This window comes from Fukomys damarensis, unplaced genomic scaffold, assembly GCF_012274545.1.
Source record: "Fukomys damarensis isolate Sample0158 unplaced genomic scaffold, DMR_v1.0_HiC HiC_scaffold_10, whole genome shotgun sequence".
In the NCBI taxonomy this organism is placed as follows: domain Eukaryota; kingdom Metazoa; phylum Chordata; class Mammalia; order Rodentia; family Bathyergidae; genus Fukomys; species Fukomys damarensis.
Window position 1 is genome coordinate 27,451,351 of NW_022900922.1, and position 17,423 is coordinate 27,468,773.

General features: G+C 34.3%; 1 protein-coding gene across 3 annotated transcripts in view; it reads right to left on the reverse strand.

Moving 5' to 3' along the window:
- Positions 1-17,423, reverse strand: part of Rnf182 (ring finger protein 182) — a 56,849-nt gene that overhangs the window by 32,954 nt on the left and 6,472 nt on the right. The window contains exon 1 of one of the 3 annotated variants that reach the window (XM_010622892.2): positions 11,654-11,741. The exons of the other annotated variants lie outside the window; for them this stretch is intronic. The gene's annotated coding sequence lies outside the window, so the exon portion shown is untranslated. Of the gene's footprint in view, positions 1-11,653; positions 11,742-17,423 lie in introns of those variants that run through there. 3 annotated transcript variants of the gene reach the window in all.

Genomic DNA, 17,423 nt, shown 5'->3' on the forward strand with positions numbered 1-17,423 from the left:
ATACCACAAAGTTCAATCCAAAATACACAAAAAAAAAAAAAAAAACAAAAAAAGAAAAAAAACAAAACTGTCTCTGATTCTACCCAAGTGTTGGATGTTGCAAAGATTTCATTTGGGTACTAAAAGAAAGAAATTTATAAGTTGAAAGCATCACATAAAAGTATGACAGTAATGGCTCAACAAAGAGAAAATCTCAATAAAGATATTATTTTAAAAGAACCAAATAGAAATTCAGGAGTTGAAAAATTACAATAACTGAAATAAAAAATTCAGCAGAGGTGCTCAATAGTATGTGTCTGATGGCAAAACAAAGAATCAGTGATATTAAGATAGAGACAGTAAAGAATAAACAGAAAAAGGAAAAACAAAAAGAGCCCAAAGGACTTTTACAATAAAGTTTACCAGCAGGCATGAAATGAGAACTCAATATAAAAGAGAGAGAGAGACAGAGAGAACAAGAAAATTTTTTTTTAAATGTACCGGCCAAAAACATCCCCAATTTTGATATAAAAATTAATCTACATAGCTAAAAGATAAATGAACTCAAGATAAAGATCCACACAAAGGTACATCATAGTTTACTGCTGAAACACAAAAAGAAAAAGACAATCTTGATGATAGCAAGAGAAAAGTCATCAGAAAGGAACGAGATTAATCACTGACATCTCAACAGAGACACTGGAGGCCAGAATGCAGCGAAATGACACATTCAGTGTTGGGAAAATAACTCTCAAGAAATGGAGCAAAACTATCCTTCAACATAAAAAAAGATATTTCCCAGGTGAAAACAGAGAAATTGGTGTTAGCAGATCTGCCTTATAAGAAATAGTGAGAAAAAAAATTCTTCAGGTTAAAAAACAGTGACATCAGACATTCACTTAAATCCACAGCAAGAAATGAATATCTTAAATACTAAATATATAGACAGATGCAATTGCTTACTTAATGAACATGTATATAGGTAATATATATGAAAGTAAGAATCCACAGGAGGGGAAAGAAGAGACATACTAAATCAAAGTTTTTGTATTCCACTGGAATTAAATTATGATTAATTTGAAGTGCATTGTTATAAATAAAATGCATACTGTAATTCTTACAGCAATAACAAAAAACCCAAGAAAACCATTTTTAATTAACAAATTAAAGGGTCCCATTAAAAACATTTAGTTCACACAAAAGAAGAGGTACAAAATAAATAGGAAATACATAGAACACAAATACCAGAATGGCAGATGTAAAATCATATCTATTATAATTATATTCAATATAAATGAATTAAACATTCCACTCTAAAGGCAGATGTTAATCAGACTTTGAAAACACAAGTGAACTAGATGTAATCTGCAAGAGTCATACCCCAGATTCTAACACACAAAGAGGTTGAAAGTTAAAGGAGAGAAAGACATACCAGGCAAATGGTAAACATAAGTGAACAGAAATGGCTACACTAATATCAAATAAAGCATACTGTAAAGCAAGAAACATTACTAGGGCCAAAGAAGAAATTTTATGAGTAAACCCAATGATACAGAAGGAAGGCATAATAATAATAAATGTGTACACAATCAATAATATAACCCCAAAATTCAAAAAGTAGTATCTCACAGATGTGAGAAAATAGGCAATAATAGTTAGAGAGTTTAATGCCTCACTCTCAATAACTGATAGAAGACTTAGACCAAAAATCTGTAAGGATACTGAGCACTTAAAATTATTAACCAACTTGACCTATCTAATATTAGTAGAAAAGTCTACTCGATGACTATAGAACATATATTCTTTACAAGTACACATGGAACAACTGTTCAGAATAAAACATGCAGAGCCTAAATAGAGTATTAAAATCACAAAAAGTATATTTTCTGATTACAACAGAATTTAACTTGAGATCCATAACTAAAAGAAACCTGAGTAAATATTAAAATATCTGAAAGTGTAAAACACACTTTTTTAAAAATAGCCCAAGAACCAAAGAAAAAATAGAGAACATTAAAACATTTTAATTGAATAAAAATGAAATATAGTAAAAGCAATGCTTAAGACAAAATTTTACAACTGTAATGCCTAATTAGAAAAGAAAGGTTTTCAATAACCCAAATTTCAACCTTAATGAAATAAAAAAGAATAAACTAAATCCAAAACAAGCTAAAAAAAAGAAAATAGCAAAACTGGGGATCAATGAATAGAAAAAAAAATAAAATTGGCAAATCTTTAGTTAAACTAACCAAGAAAATAAAAGAAGACATATTATCAAAACTTATCTAATTATAAAAATACATAAAATGGGAACATCACTACTGGGCTAAACAAAGGATTGTAAAAGAATTTGACCCAGCCATCCCTCTGCTGGGTATCTTTCCAAAAGAACTAAAAGAATCATATCACAGAGAGGTATGTGCACCCATGTTTATAGCGGCACAGTTTGTAATAGCTGAATCTTGGAAACAGCCCATTTGCCCATCGGTTGGAAATTGGATAAAGAAGATGTGGTTTTCCTATAAAATGGAATATTACTCAGTCATAAAGAATGAGAAAATAGATTCATTCATAGGAAAATGGATACATATTGAAGATATACTCCTAAGTGAAATAAATAAGTCACACGTGTAAATACCGAATAGTTTCCCTGGTGTGAATAATCTGCATTAATACATAAGATCCAAATAAGATTACTGACATTTAGAAATGGGAAGAAAGGAGCTAAAGGTGTAGGGAAGGTGAGATGGGTAGGGAGGGTAATAATAAAGTGTTTGTAGATTGGGAGGGGAGGAGGGGGTGAAGGGAGGGCAGGGGTAAGGGGAAAAAATGAGAATCAAGACTTGTCATGTAGAGGTACAAGATCCCAACAATGAATGTAACTGTACTGTATCCCTAAAATGTACCAATAAACTCAATTAAAGCTGAAAAAAAAAAAGAATGTTATGAACAAGTCCATGACCACAAATTAGACAAATTAAATGAAATGCACAAATTCATGGAAATTTGCCAAATTGCCAAAACATAATTCGTAAAGGATAGAAAATCTGAACATATCTACACACATGTATACACACACACACACACACACACACGAATCAGCAAATAAAAATCTTGCTTCAAAGCCCAAGCACAGATGGTTTCATTGATGAATTTTATCAAATATTTAGAGAACAAATAAAATTAATTTTTCACAAGCACTTTCAGAATATGAAGAAGGGGACACTTCCCAACTCATTCTAAAAGCTCAGTTTTGGCTTTATTCCAAAGTCAGATAAAGATATTACCATAAGAGAAAATTACAGGCCAACACTCTTCATGAACACAGACCTAAGAATCCTTTTGAAAAGTGCTAGCAAACCACATTTAGCAATATAGGAAAAGAAATGTTATGTGAAACAAGTGAGGTTTTAACTTTGGAAAGCAAAGTTTGTTTAAAATTCAAAAATCAGCTAATGTAAATTAACAAAATAAAGGGAAAAGCACTTAATCACCACAATACCTGAAGAAAAATATATTTAAAAACCACTAGAAAACGTTTAAATTCTCAAACTAAATATAGAGAAAATCATCCCAATCTGACAAGAGTATCCATGAAAAAAAAATGACACCTCTATAATACCTGACATATGGTCAAAGACTGAACACTTTTTCTTTCTAAGTTCAAGAGCAAAGTATGGATGTCTGCTTTTGCACAGGCATGGGCATCCCCTCATGCCACTTTTTTTAACACTGTGGAAGAAATTCTGGCTAGCACAGTAAGAGGAAAAGAAGGGAAGCAAAGAAGAAAGGAAGAGAAGACGGGGAAAGAAAACAAGGTAACCAGATTTGAAAGGATAAAACAGAAATGTCCTTATTTGCAGATTATGTTATCCTACATGTAAAAGGGCAAATCTACAAACAATTATAAGAAACAATAAATTTATTTAGCGGTTGCAAGACACAAAAACAAATAAAAGAATCAATTCTATTTCTACATATTAGCAACAACCCAGGTAGCATGCTATATACTAGCAAAACTAAATAAATAAAATTAAGAAAGCATTTCCATTCATTATGCCATCAAAAACAATAAAGTATTGAGGAATATATTTAGCAAAAGAAATAGCATACACTGAAAATGACAAAACAGAGAGTTACAGACCTAGAAAAAATAGAAAGAGGGCAAATATTATGAGCTGGCAAACAATGCTGTTAAAAGGTCAGTTCTCCCCAAACTGGTTCATGAAATCAATACAACCCCAAAATACCAGCAGGTGCTTGGCTGGGTTGGGTTGGGTTGGGTTGGGTGTGGTAAAATTAGCAAACTGAAAATCTATATGGGAATTTACAGGATTTTAAAAAATCAAAACAACTTTGAGAAAGAACAAAATTGGAAAATTTACACCAACAAATTTCAAGTAAATATAATGCTATAGTATGATTCAAGATAAAGAAGGATGAATATATGAATGGATGGATGGATAGATAGAGTATAGATAGACAGGAATTAAATTCCCCAAAACAAATCCTTACATTGATTCTCCATTCATTTTTAACAAAGACGCTAGTGCCGGCGACTTAGCTCAGTGGCTCCACTGCCTGCCTCACAAGCACAAGGACAAGAGTTCGATCCCTGATACCAAAAAAAAAAGAGATGCTAGGGACAATTCAATGATGAAATAAGTCTTTCCAAAAAATACTGCAAGATAATGGTTCAATACCTATATGGAAATAAATGTAGAAAGACAAATAAGTAAAACTGGACATTTACCTGATATAATATATAAAAAAGTAATTTAAAATGGATCATAGCTATAAATGCAGGAGTTAAAATTATAAACTTCTGGAAGAAAACACTGAAATCTTTGTGACCTCAGATTAGGCAACAAGTTCTTAGGTATAACACCAAAAGTACGCCACAGACAAAAATATTAATAAATGGGACCTGATCAAAATTAAAATCTTTTGCACTTCAAAAGAAGATACTATGAACATACTAGAAGAAAAACAACCTCTTTAATAAAAAGTTTTAGAAAAACTGGCTACTCGCATGCAGACAACTGAATCTAGACCCATATCTCTTACCATGTACTACACTAAAATCAAAATGGATCAAGGAACTATATATCAGAACAGAAACACTTAACCTGATGGAAGACAAAAGAGGTAAAACTCCAAGTCATGGGTGTAGGCAAAGACTTTCTGAATGAACCCTAATAGCACAGGAAATAGTACCAAGAATCAACAAATGGGATCATACCAAATTAAAAAGCTCTGATCAGCAAAAGAAACAACCAACAGAGTGAAAAGACAACACAGAGTATGAGAAAAAATTTTTGTCAGCTACTCCTCAGACAAAGGACTAATATCTGGAATATATAAAGGACTCAAAAAAATTAGACCCCCCAAAATAAAAGACCCATCAAAAACGGGCAACAAAAATGAATAGATACTTCTCAGAAGTACAAATGGCCAATAAATACATGAAGACATGCTCAAAATCAGTGCACCTTAGAAATTTGCAAATTAAAACAATGAGATTCCATTTTAATGCAGAATCAATGGCCATCATCAAGAAATCAAATAATAAAAAATACTGGCAAGGCTACAGTGGAAAAGGAACCCTTCTCTATTGTCAGTGGGAATGCAAATTAGTACAACCGCTATGGAAATCAGTATGGAGAGTCCTCAAAAAAAATCATAACTAGAAATTCTATTTGACCCAGCTAGGTATCTTCCTGTAAGAGGTAAAGATATCATATTATAGTGATACATGCATACCCATGTTTATAGCAGCACAATTCATAATAGCTAAATCTTGGAAGCAACCTATTATGCCTATCAACATGAATGATGAATGAATGAATGAATGAATGAAGAAAACGTGGTATTTACATACAATGTAGTACCACTCTGTCATAATGAAAGATAAACTTGAATCATCTGTAGGAAAATGGATGTGTGTTGAGACCATAACGTTAAGTGAGACAAATCAAACACATAAGCTTAATTAATACCACATGATTTCTCTTATATTAAAAAACCCAAAACATAAATAAAGGGCAAAGTAACAGACAACAGAAAGTAGATCTTTCTCAAAGGGGAAGGGGATTGAGGTATGGAAGGGGGAGGGAAAAGGGAAGAAAAAAAGGAATTATGAAGTGTTATGTACATGGACCAACTCCACAGAAGGAATGGAGATATTATGTACTACAAAATGTAGTAATAAAGAAAATGACCTGAAAAAGAAGACACTATTAAGAAAACGATAAGGCTAGTCATAGATAGGGCTGGGGATTGAGCTCAGTAGTTCCTCTGCCTGCTTTGCGAGCACAAGGTCCCAAGTTCGATCTGCAGTACCAAAAAATAAATAAATACATACATAAAGACTAGTCATAGATCAGGGAATAGAAATCATATATTTAATAAAGACCAGAATACATAAAATATTCCTACAAGTCAAAAAGAATAAAACTCAATTTAAAAATAGGGAAAACACTTGGATAATATTTTCTAAAAACTTACAAGTGGCTAAGAGTATATTTAAAAGCTAATCAATACCGGGCATGATGGTGCATGCGTGTAATCCCAGCACTCGGGAGACTGAGGCAGGAGGATCGCTGTGAGTGCGAGATCAGCCTGGGCTACATAGTGAGTTCTAGGTCAGTCTCATCTAGTGAGACCCTGTCTCAAAAAAACAAAACAAACAAAAACAAAACAGCTAATCAACATCATTAGCTATTAGGGAAATGCAAATTAAATCACAAATTGAAATCTATACAGCTATTTTAATGACTGTAGTCAACTGTTGATAAGGATGTGAATAAACTAGATCCTTCATAAATAACTGCTGAGAATATGAAATATTATAGCCACTTTGGAAAACTGTTTTGCAATTTCTCACTAATTTACACACATAGCATATGAATCAGCAATTCTACTCCTAGGAATACCCAAGAGAAATTAAAAATACCTATCTACAAAATGACTTACATGAATTTTAATGGCACGATTACTCATAGAATCTAATAACTGGAGACAATTTTCATTAACTGATGGTGGATAAACAGACTGTGATATATCCGTATAATAGAATACTACTCAGCAATAAAAATGAATAAAATAATAATCTACACAACATATGCACAAGTCTCATAAGCCTCAAAAAACATTAGGCTGAGTAAAAGAAACAGCAGGCAAAAAACTACACATTATATGACTGACTTTGTGTAAAATCCACAGAAGGGGCAAATTTACAAAAGCAGTAGTTGCCTACAGTGAGGTGTGGAAGCACAGACTGTCTAAAATATATGTGTAGAAGAGAACTCTGGGACTCAATAGAAAATGTCCTGTAACAAGGCTGTCATAATGATTTCAGAACTCTATAGATTTTTTAAGTAAAATAAACTTAATAGCTTTAGATTTACAGAAAATTGTGAAGATAGAACAGTTCCCATATACCATGCCCTTTGCTTCCCCTATCATTATTATTATTATTATTATTATTATTATTATTATTATTATTTTACATGAATATGCTACATTTGTCAGAACTCTATACATTTTTTTAAAAAATCATTGATTGTGCCAGTATAGTGGGTAAATTTTGTGGTATATAAATTATATCTCCACAAAGCTATAGTAAAATCAAATAAAAATAATTGAATAGAAGACAAGCATAATGAGATAAATGGAAATTTTCCAAAGCAAAGAGTCGAGTTTAAGAGTCAAATAATACAGGTTAAAAGGGGTACAAAACGTGTGAAATCATACTTCCAGGAGAGGACTAGAAGAAGTACTATTTGTGAGATATTTGCCAAGAATATTCTAAAACTGATTCAAGAAGCCCTATGATCTCCAAGCAGGATAAAAAGTAAGGAAAATCTTCATATCAAAAACAAAGGGAAACTTTAAATGACAGAGTAAAAAGGTACATCCCCTTGAAGGGACCAACAATGAGACTTACAGCTGATTTCTCAAGAAAAATAATGTAGGACAGAAGACAAATAAATTATATCTTTTAAAGCACTGAAGGAACTGGCCAGCTAGAATTACACATGCAGCAAAAATATGCTTCAAAAATTAAAATAACAAAATGAAAATTTCAAAAAATAAAAACAGAAAGGTATACTATAGGGATTCTTCCACTAGAAGGAAAAAATAATCCCAGAGAGAAACACAGACTTCCAAGAATGAATGAAGAAAATTGGTTAATATAAATATTAATTATATAGTATAGCAAAAATAATGCATCCTATGGCTTTAATCATTTGTGAAATTAAAATAATGACAAAAACAATGCAAAACAAAGTCTGGGGTTCTTTGCAGTCAGAGTATTCTAAGGACACTGCATCATCAGGGAATGGATTAAAGAACTAACAAAGTAAATTCATAAGAGAAGGTACATTCTGTAATCCTTATAACAGAAGTCAAAACAATTACAGGATGAACAACAAGCCAGGGGAGAAGAAAAGTGAGTAAGATAGTGAACTAATACAAAAAGGCAACAAAAGAGAAAAGAGAAACTAGAAACAGATGGGACCACTAAATTGCAAGTGGTAAGATGGAAAGTGAATCTCAAATATATTATCAGTTACTTTAAATGGTCTATTAGATACTCCAAGGACTGTCCAAGAGATAAATAAAATGACTATGGGCTGCTTATTAAAAAAATAAGAGTCAAATGCTGTACCATGCAAACACTAACCAAAAAAAAAACAACTAGATTTTTAAAAGTCAAGAACTATTAGGAGAATAAACAGAGGCATCTCAGAAGAGTCAAACACACCAAGAAGTGATAACAATTACAAATGCACATGTATCTAAAATACATCCTTGGAATATGAGTGAAAAACTGACAGAATTTTAAAAATAAATAGAAAAAAATGCATCTTCAGTGAGGGACTTAGCTTAACTTTTTCAAAACTGACAGAATATGGGCCAGGGATTTAGCTCAGTGGTTCCACAGCCTGCCTCGCAAGTGCAAGGTCCTGAATTCAATCCATGGTACCAAAAAAAAAAAAAAAGAAGAAAGGAAAAATCAAAACTGACAGAATAATCAGATCCTCAAATAATGCTGAAAGGAAGTCTAACAATATAATAAATCTGACCCAACACACCTATATAAAATGTACACCTGCAACTACAGAATATACTGTCTAGTCTATTTGAGTATATATACATACTGGAGCTATAAAACATGTTTCAAAAATATCAAAAAACTGAAAGCTTTGTTTCCCCAAAGACTAAAATTCAAAGGCTATGTTCTTTGATAATACAGTAGTTGGGTTAAGTTAAAAATCAATGAAAAGGTCCTTAGAATATCACAAATAATTAAAATTGAGGAATAAATACCTAAAGAACCTATAGCCCAAAGAAAAAATAATAGCCATTTTTTAAATATTTTGAGCAGAAAAATAAAAATTAAAGCAATACTTTAAAAGAAAAAGAGAATTGAATGTATATATAGAAAAGAAGTCAGGCTAAAAATCAATAACCTTGGTTTTGGTATGAGATTAAGAAGAAAAAGCAGCAAAATCTCTAAAATCAAGCTAAATCTATAAAAATCTGTTATATTTACATATTACAAGTGAAATAATTAGAAGGTAAAGTTTTAAAAAATGTCATTTGCAATAACAACAAAAAGAATCAATCTAGTGAAAGATGTATAAGAATGCTACAGGAGGAAATTCAAAGGATTACTTAGAAAAATTAAAGAGAACCTAATTATTTGGAGAGCTGTTCTGTGTTCACTGATTAGGAAATTCAATATTATAAAGATGTTAACTCTATCAAACAGATCTACCACTTCAATGCAATTCTGATTAAAATCTCAGTCTCTGTGCAGAAATTGATCGTGTGACTCTAATGTACATGCACATGGAATAAGAATAGGCTGAAAGAAAAATCAAGAAAAACTTGAAGTACATACTTGATACAAGCACTACAAAACTTAACACACTTTATTACAGTAGCCCAATAAAAAGAACAAAAAAAGATCCAGAAACATGATTAACCTATGAAACAGGGGCTACCTCAATCCAGGGGAGAAATGGTGATGTTTTCAATAAGTAACACTGAGTCAAAAGGATATTTACATAGGTAAATACCATCTTAACCCCTTCCTCATACCACACCAAAAACAGGACAGTTCCAAGGACATCATAGATCTAGATGTGAACATGTGGAAAAGCAAAACTACAAAACTTCTTGATAGCCCAGGAGAGTATGTTTGCGACCCTGAAGTAGGCAACATTTTCTTAAGACACAAAAAGCACTGGGCCAGGGATTTGGCTCAGAGGCACTGCACCTGCCTCACAACACAGTCTTGAGTTTGACTCCCGGTATTGAAAGACAAACAAACAAACAAAACAAAAGACACAAAAAGCACTAACCTTAAAGGAAAAATTCTTAAATCAGAATTCATTAAAATTAAACAGTTCTGTACATCAGGAAAAAATTACAAGATTACCAAGCAAGCCAGTTTGTGGGAGAAAATATTGGAACACATGTATCTGACAAAGGACTTCTACATAAAAAACATAAAGAACTCCATAAAAACCTTTAAGAACCTTACTTTTTTAATGAACAAACAATACCTGAACTGGTATTTCACAGAAGAATTTACCTAAATGGCCAACAAAATGCATGAAAAAGTACTCAATATAATTTACTGGGAAAATAAAATCCTCCATGAGATATTGTTTTGCACCCACCCCAATGAACAGCAATAATAAATATGAGCAAGAATGAGAAATAACAAGAACTTGCATACACTGATGCTGGGGATCGAACTGGTATAACCACCACCCTGGGAAACTGCAGCAGTGTCAGAGTAAATTCTACACGTACGCTAAGTCTCTTCAGCTTCTAGGTGGTGCTCTACAAAAATGTCCACATATTGATATGTAAAAATCTCCACTGCTGGAGAAAAGCTGGAAACCACTGAAATGTCTATTAATCATAAACAGATCTTAAAACTGATACATGCAACTATGAAATACTATATTGAGATAAGAGCCAAAAAGCTAAACTATGCCTCCACCCAGCAATGTGGATGAATATCCCAAACAAAGGGTTAGTGAAAGAGATCAGGTACACACATTAAAAGTACATGCTGTTTGATTCCATTTGTATAGAAGTTCTGAAAAATAAGCAAAATTAATCAATAGGACCAAAATTCAAACTGCCAGTAACAGTGTGATTAAACAAAGACAAAGGACGGTTTCAGGGTGGTAATTTTCTATTTGTTCATGTGCACAGTGGTTATACAGAGGGGTTACTTTGTGCAAATGCAGAAAAACTGCACCTTTACAATCTCTGCACTTTTCTGTATGTATATTTACCTTCCATAACAAAGTTGACTTGAAAAGCAATGCTTTATGTCTATACATAATACATGTAATAGAAAACAGGTAAAGAATCCTATATGTTTACACACAGCATCGAAAGAGATTTGCAAAAACAAACCTGATCATATACTTTCCTGCTTAAAATATTTTACCTACTTCCTCATCTGGCCTCTGCCTATCTCTAACAGCCACATTTCTTAGTATTCCCTTCTCCCTCTCCCCACCCCCAACTCCAGCTCTACACAACTGTTCTACTCTCCAGGAGAAGCCACCTTCCCTAGAATAGACTGTACGCTGTTAGTACCCACAGCTCCCTCTTCCTACCTCTTGTGCCCACTCACCCACTCGCTCCATCTGATCCCATACTTGTCTGCCTGCCTAGGTTTTCCTTGGTTCCACACAGACACTCACTATTCCAAAATCTTCTCTGGATGCCTCTCCTATTGGCTTCCATGGGCATCATATGCCCCTGACATCACACTCTTTTCACAATGACATTTATTTGTGACTCTATAGCTGTGTGAGTTTCAAGACAATGTGGCTATATCTGATATGGGTCACCACTGGGACCCAGCAGAGTCCCTGACACATAATGAATACTAAGAAAGTACTTTTAGATAAATAAGGTAATAAAGTTAAAAGAATCTCCAAATGCATTTACTTAAGAAATTTCCTTCTCTACTATGAGAGATTTTTTTATATAAGCTGTCTAAATAGTCACCTTTTTAAAATGACTTCATCTGGCAGAAAAATTGACCATGACATAGAGGTTAATAATCAAACCATTTAAATCTATTGCAGACCAAAGAATAATTGAATCTAACTCCAGATATAATTCTGTGTTCTAAAATCCTATGAGTTTCTCTGAATTATGTGTCCCAGTGTGGAAATAAAATTTTTTGAAGGTTTAAAAATCTTCTATCATTGTCTATATAAAGACAGAAAAGAAAAATATTAAATCTGTGATGTTGCTCGTTCCTTACCAAATTGACAACATGGTCCTTTTCTAATGCCCCAATATAGCCAGTAAGAGCTACCTCAAATGAATCACAGGAAAATTTCTTATTTTAATAAATATTTAAAAACATTTTGTATGTATTCAAGGTCAGATATGCTGAGTAACCCACACATTTTCTAACTACACATTATCATTATTAAGAAAGCCTAACAATTTCAACAGTTTCAGTAACATCAAATGGTTATAATTAACATGCTCTGATAGAGTTCCTATGAAAATATCTTCCCTGTATTAGTTTGTGGCTTGTGGTGGTTCCACCATAAGAATCAGAGTGAAAGAACTGGAAAACTCCAAATATTTGAATAAAGGAATTGGTACACATTGATTTTAAGAAATTTTTCCTACTAGCTATAATAATTTTTTGGTCATAACGTATACATCTATCTTCTACGTGTGGTATAAGGAAACAGTAAGTTGACAGTAAAAAAACACACAAGGACCACATCTTCACTATTCTTCTCACAATACTTAGTAGTCACTCAAGTACCAGGTATCTCTGGTGATAGACACAGGACTAAACACTGGGAATACAATTTAAGCAAAAACAGATATTATCTTTGCCCTCATGGGACCTGCAGTCAAGTGGAGATTATATTAAACCAATAATATCTCTCACCTGGGCCACTGCAACTGGCTTCTAACAAGTCTCCCTGCTACCTTTCTTGCCCTTTGTTATCCATTCTCTATACGGAAAAATATTTCTAAAATGTAAACCAAATTATTCCTGTCTCCCCCTACCTCCCTCCTTTGTTTTCTTTCAGCACTGGAGTCTTTGTAGCAAGGAATTGGTAGTACCTTATTTAAAATTCCAAAAGATTGTTCCAGGAAACAAACTAGGTGTCAAGGGCAGAACAGGAAGACCAGTTAGAAGGTACTGCAATAAAACTAAGGAGAAATGGTAATAGGTAATACTAGGGTGGCAGTGGGGGGGGGTAAGACATTCTCTAATTTGAAGACAGAGTCAACAAATTTACATTTGAGATGAAGGACAAGGAGGAAAAAAAAAAGAAGTCAGGGATGATTCCAAACTTATAGCCTAAGCAACTAAAAGAATGAAGTTGCCACTGGGAATTACAGGGAATCTGGAGTTTCTTTTAGTATGAGTAGGGTGCATATTTAGACATCTGAGTGGACATATGAATGTGGAATTAAGGGACAAGTATTCAGCTAGAGACATAAATTTGAAATTTGTCACCATATTAAAGTCATGAGACAAGACAGATAACCTAGGAAATAGAGTTAGAGATTTACTGGGTCAATGGGAATGTTAGTGAGTAGGATGGAAGAAGACTCCAATGTACTTACATGGTTTGACTTTTCTCTTTTAATAATATGCCACAACAAGAGCCTTCCCTATAGGGTGGTTGAGGTCCTTTCAGCCTGAGTCCCAGAACAAATATACAAGGGGCAGGTCTGAACCCAATCCACGGCCTGGAGCAATGCCAGATAAACCCACCTGGAACAGCAGCCACCCAGCCAAGCTCACCTTAATCAACTGAAATGCGCTGGTCTGCACTACCATGAGCCAAAGATTCAACATGAGCTACTGAGTTGAAGGGTGATTTGTAACACACGTCACTAGGGCAGTAACTAGCATATTCAGTAACTAGGGAAGGAACTCCTTCAAGAAGGGACTGACCAACTATTATATGTTTGTGATAGCTTGGGTAAGATGAAGACCGGTAACTGTTCTAGGTATGTCAAAAAGTTCTCTCTCAAGCACTCTGAACAGATTAGGGAATATGAACACCTAAAGAGGAGTAGAGACATAGCAAAGAGAAACATAGAAAATATCTTCAGGAAATTTTGCTATAAAGGAGAGCACAGAAATGGTGCAAAAGCTAAAGAAAAAAATGTAGGGTTCAAGGTTTTTCTTTGGTTTGTGTGTTTAAGATAAGTAGTATTGTAATGTTGCAGTTTACGAACTGATGGAAAAGATCTGATCGCTCAGAAAATTTGACAAACAAAGATTATGAACAGACAAGCAGGGAAGGTACACATATACAAGATGGGGAAGAGGCATGGGGAGGAGCTCCACCACGCCAGGTCCCATGGAGATGGTGGTGTGCATGGACTCAGAAGCAGGTGGGGTGGAAGATGCAGTAGTGGGGACCTGTGAAGTTCTCTGGAAGCAAGATCATCTGCAGAGGATTGGGAGGGAGGAGGGTACAGGCTTAGGAGAGAAGAGATGACGTGAAATGGAGTCTAGGACAGCAGGTTAATGAAGAGAGTAGGAAGACAGGGCAAGACTGCCCTTCGGCATTTGAGCTCACACCAGGATTACATTTAAGTCTCCACAATCCTATCAAAATGGCAAACTACTTGTAATGCGTCAGACACAGCATAAGCTTACCCCAGTGTACCTGCAAGGGTTGGAAAAAAACAAAAAATAGGTTGTTAGCAGAGCTGCTTAGAAAAATAAGTGTGGACTGCTGGATTTAATGAAATGGCATTAAAATCACTTTGAAACTAATTAGATATCTCAAAACTACTACAGGAGTGTGATCTAGAAGAATTCAAACTCCACCTGAGTGAGGAGAGGTACCTGGAACAGCAGTGGGGGCCTGATCTAGAGCTGACGGGAGAACTGAGGACAAAGTGTGACCCTCGCGCCTGAAGCCCACTACCACAGCCCACAAGGAGGTGCTGAGCTCCTGACGTGCAACATAAGGAACTAACATTTTAATCTCCCTTAATTTAATAATTTTACAAGCTGAAACAATGCAAAATATTTCTTCTTCAAATACAACTTCATTGTTTGGGGAGGGTCTCTATTTCACTTTAACTGAGGAAAACTTCATATCTCAATTGAGATATCTGGTTAAATATAAAACACACACCAGATTTTGAAGACTGCAAAAAAAGGAATGTTGATTACCTCAATCATTTTTACATGGATTACATATTGAAATTATGCTATTTTGGATATACTGGGTTAAGTAAAATTTATTGCTGAAATTGCTTTTTTACTTATTGAATATGGCTACCTATAACTAAAAATTACATATTGGACAACACTGGTCTAAGGATTAAAAAACCAATTCTACCTGAAAGGATGGTTCGGAGTCACCCATTGTTCTGGTGACTATAAAAGACAGTCTGTCAACCAGTGTCACAGAAAGAGTTACCCACAAAGTATCCAGCCCACACGCTCCATTGAAGCCTTAAATCTGTGACCAAGTAGGCATATTTTAATAAAATGGTCAAGCAACAACTTCAGATCAGTGTGGAATGATATGTCAATTAAGGATCAAGTGCAATAGTACCTTCAGCTTACTTGAGATGACAAACTTCCTTTTAATGGGAAAATATCTTTTCAATCTAGAAAATGCTAGAATTAAATATAGAGACAATGAAAAAAAATTACTCATGTTAACACTTTTTAGAAAAGTTGAGAAATATATTTTATATTAATTGGTACAGTGCTCGCTTCGGCAGCACATATACTATATTAACTGGTACAGTCTATAAATGACTGTCATATTTTTAATGTTTAAAAGAATCTAACATTAAACTGACAGATTAGTCTTGTGATTGTAGTCTGAAATGTGTGAAAGATTTTAGACATGTGCTTTATTTAGCTTGAAATGCTTAGTATCTGGTTATGTCTAGACAATATTAATTTTGTAATTGATGGAATATTCAAAAGAACCTGAGCTAATATTTGGGAAGATTTTACTTGAGTCATAAATCTGCCCAATATAGCCCATGACTTTTTGAAATTAAAAAAATCAAATATATTAAACATATATATGCAATTTAAAATATTTAAGGGTTTAACCAAATTCATAAATGAAACTGTTAATTTTAACACTTCAATCAGTTCTTTCAGTCAAAGATTAGTCAAAGAAAAAGTGAAGGTGATTATTCATATTTACCAGCTATTTAAACAGAGTAATAAGATACTTTTAGGCCTTTCAGCTTAAAGAAAACCATTTTTTTAATTTTTAACAGTAATATGTTAAATATTAATTTTCTTTTCTACACACAAAATTTACCTTAATAACCAATGTACTTTACAAATATTAACTCATTTAATCCTTACAACTGAGTGAAGTAAGTAGAACAATTTTCCCCATTTCTTTAATTGTCTTAGTCTGTTCAGATAGCTATAACAATGCACCATAAACTGGGAGGCTCATGGGCAACACTTTCCTCACAGTTTCAGAAGCTGTAAGGACAAAATGAAGGTGCTGGCAGACTCAGTGCCAAGTAAGAGCCCACTTCATGTTCCAAGAGGGCACCATCTCACTGTGTCCTCAAAGGGGGATGGGGTGAGCCAACACTGTGGTCTGTTTTAAGGGCACCAATTTAATTATGAGGGTGCTACCCTCCTGACCTAGTCACTCCCAAAGGCCCCACCCCGATACCCTGAGGAGATAAGGTTTCAATTCATGGATTTGGGGGTGAGGAGGACGTAAGTATTCAGTCCACTGCAATAATGAAGGAAGCCGCAGGAGACTAAGTAGCTGCCCCAGAGTCATAAACCTAAACCCTGGCGGAGCCAGGATTCAAACCCAGGCAGCCTGGCTTTTCATATTGTCCTCAAACATGAAAAAGCCTCACCATGACAAAAATAACTAGATGCTCACAGAAGAGGTTTTGCATGCTGTTAAAATTTTTAACTAAAAGTCTCATTTTCTTTTTTCCCAGGAGTTAGCAAGAAAGTCTTGTACCAGAAACTCCAGGAAAACCCCATGTTGTGCTGGAATGACCCACATGAAAATAGCTTATTTTAAGACTTCTAAGTTCATCCCTGACCCCAAACCTCAGATGTCCAGCATCCTAAACAAGGGACTCTGCCATAACAAAAGGCATGCTGCTCTAACTCTCCCCCCTCCGAAGTCTAACCAAGGGTATGGGACATTTGCTGAGCTACTTTTCATTTCTTTTCTTCCTACGCTACCTCAGATAGTCTTTCTCCATGTCAATTCCCAATAGAGGGCACAGTATAAAATAAACTCAATTCGGGGGACAAAAGCTAACTCCACTTCATTTTGTTTTCAATTCTAAAAATAGATTTGAGGACAAGGGTTCTCTCCCTCTTCCACTCCAAAACCCCACCTGACATACTTTTTTTTTTTTTTTTTTGT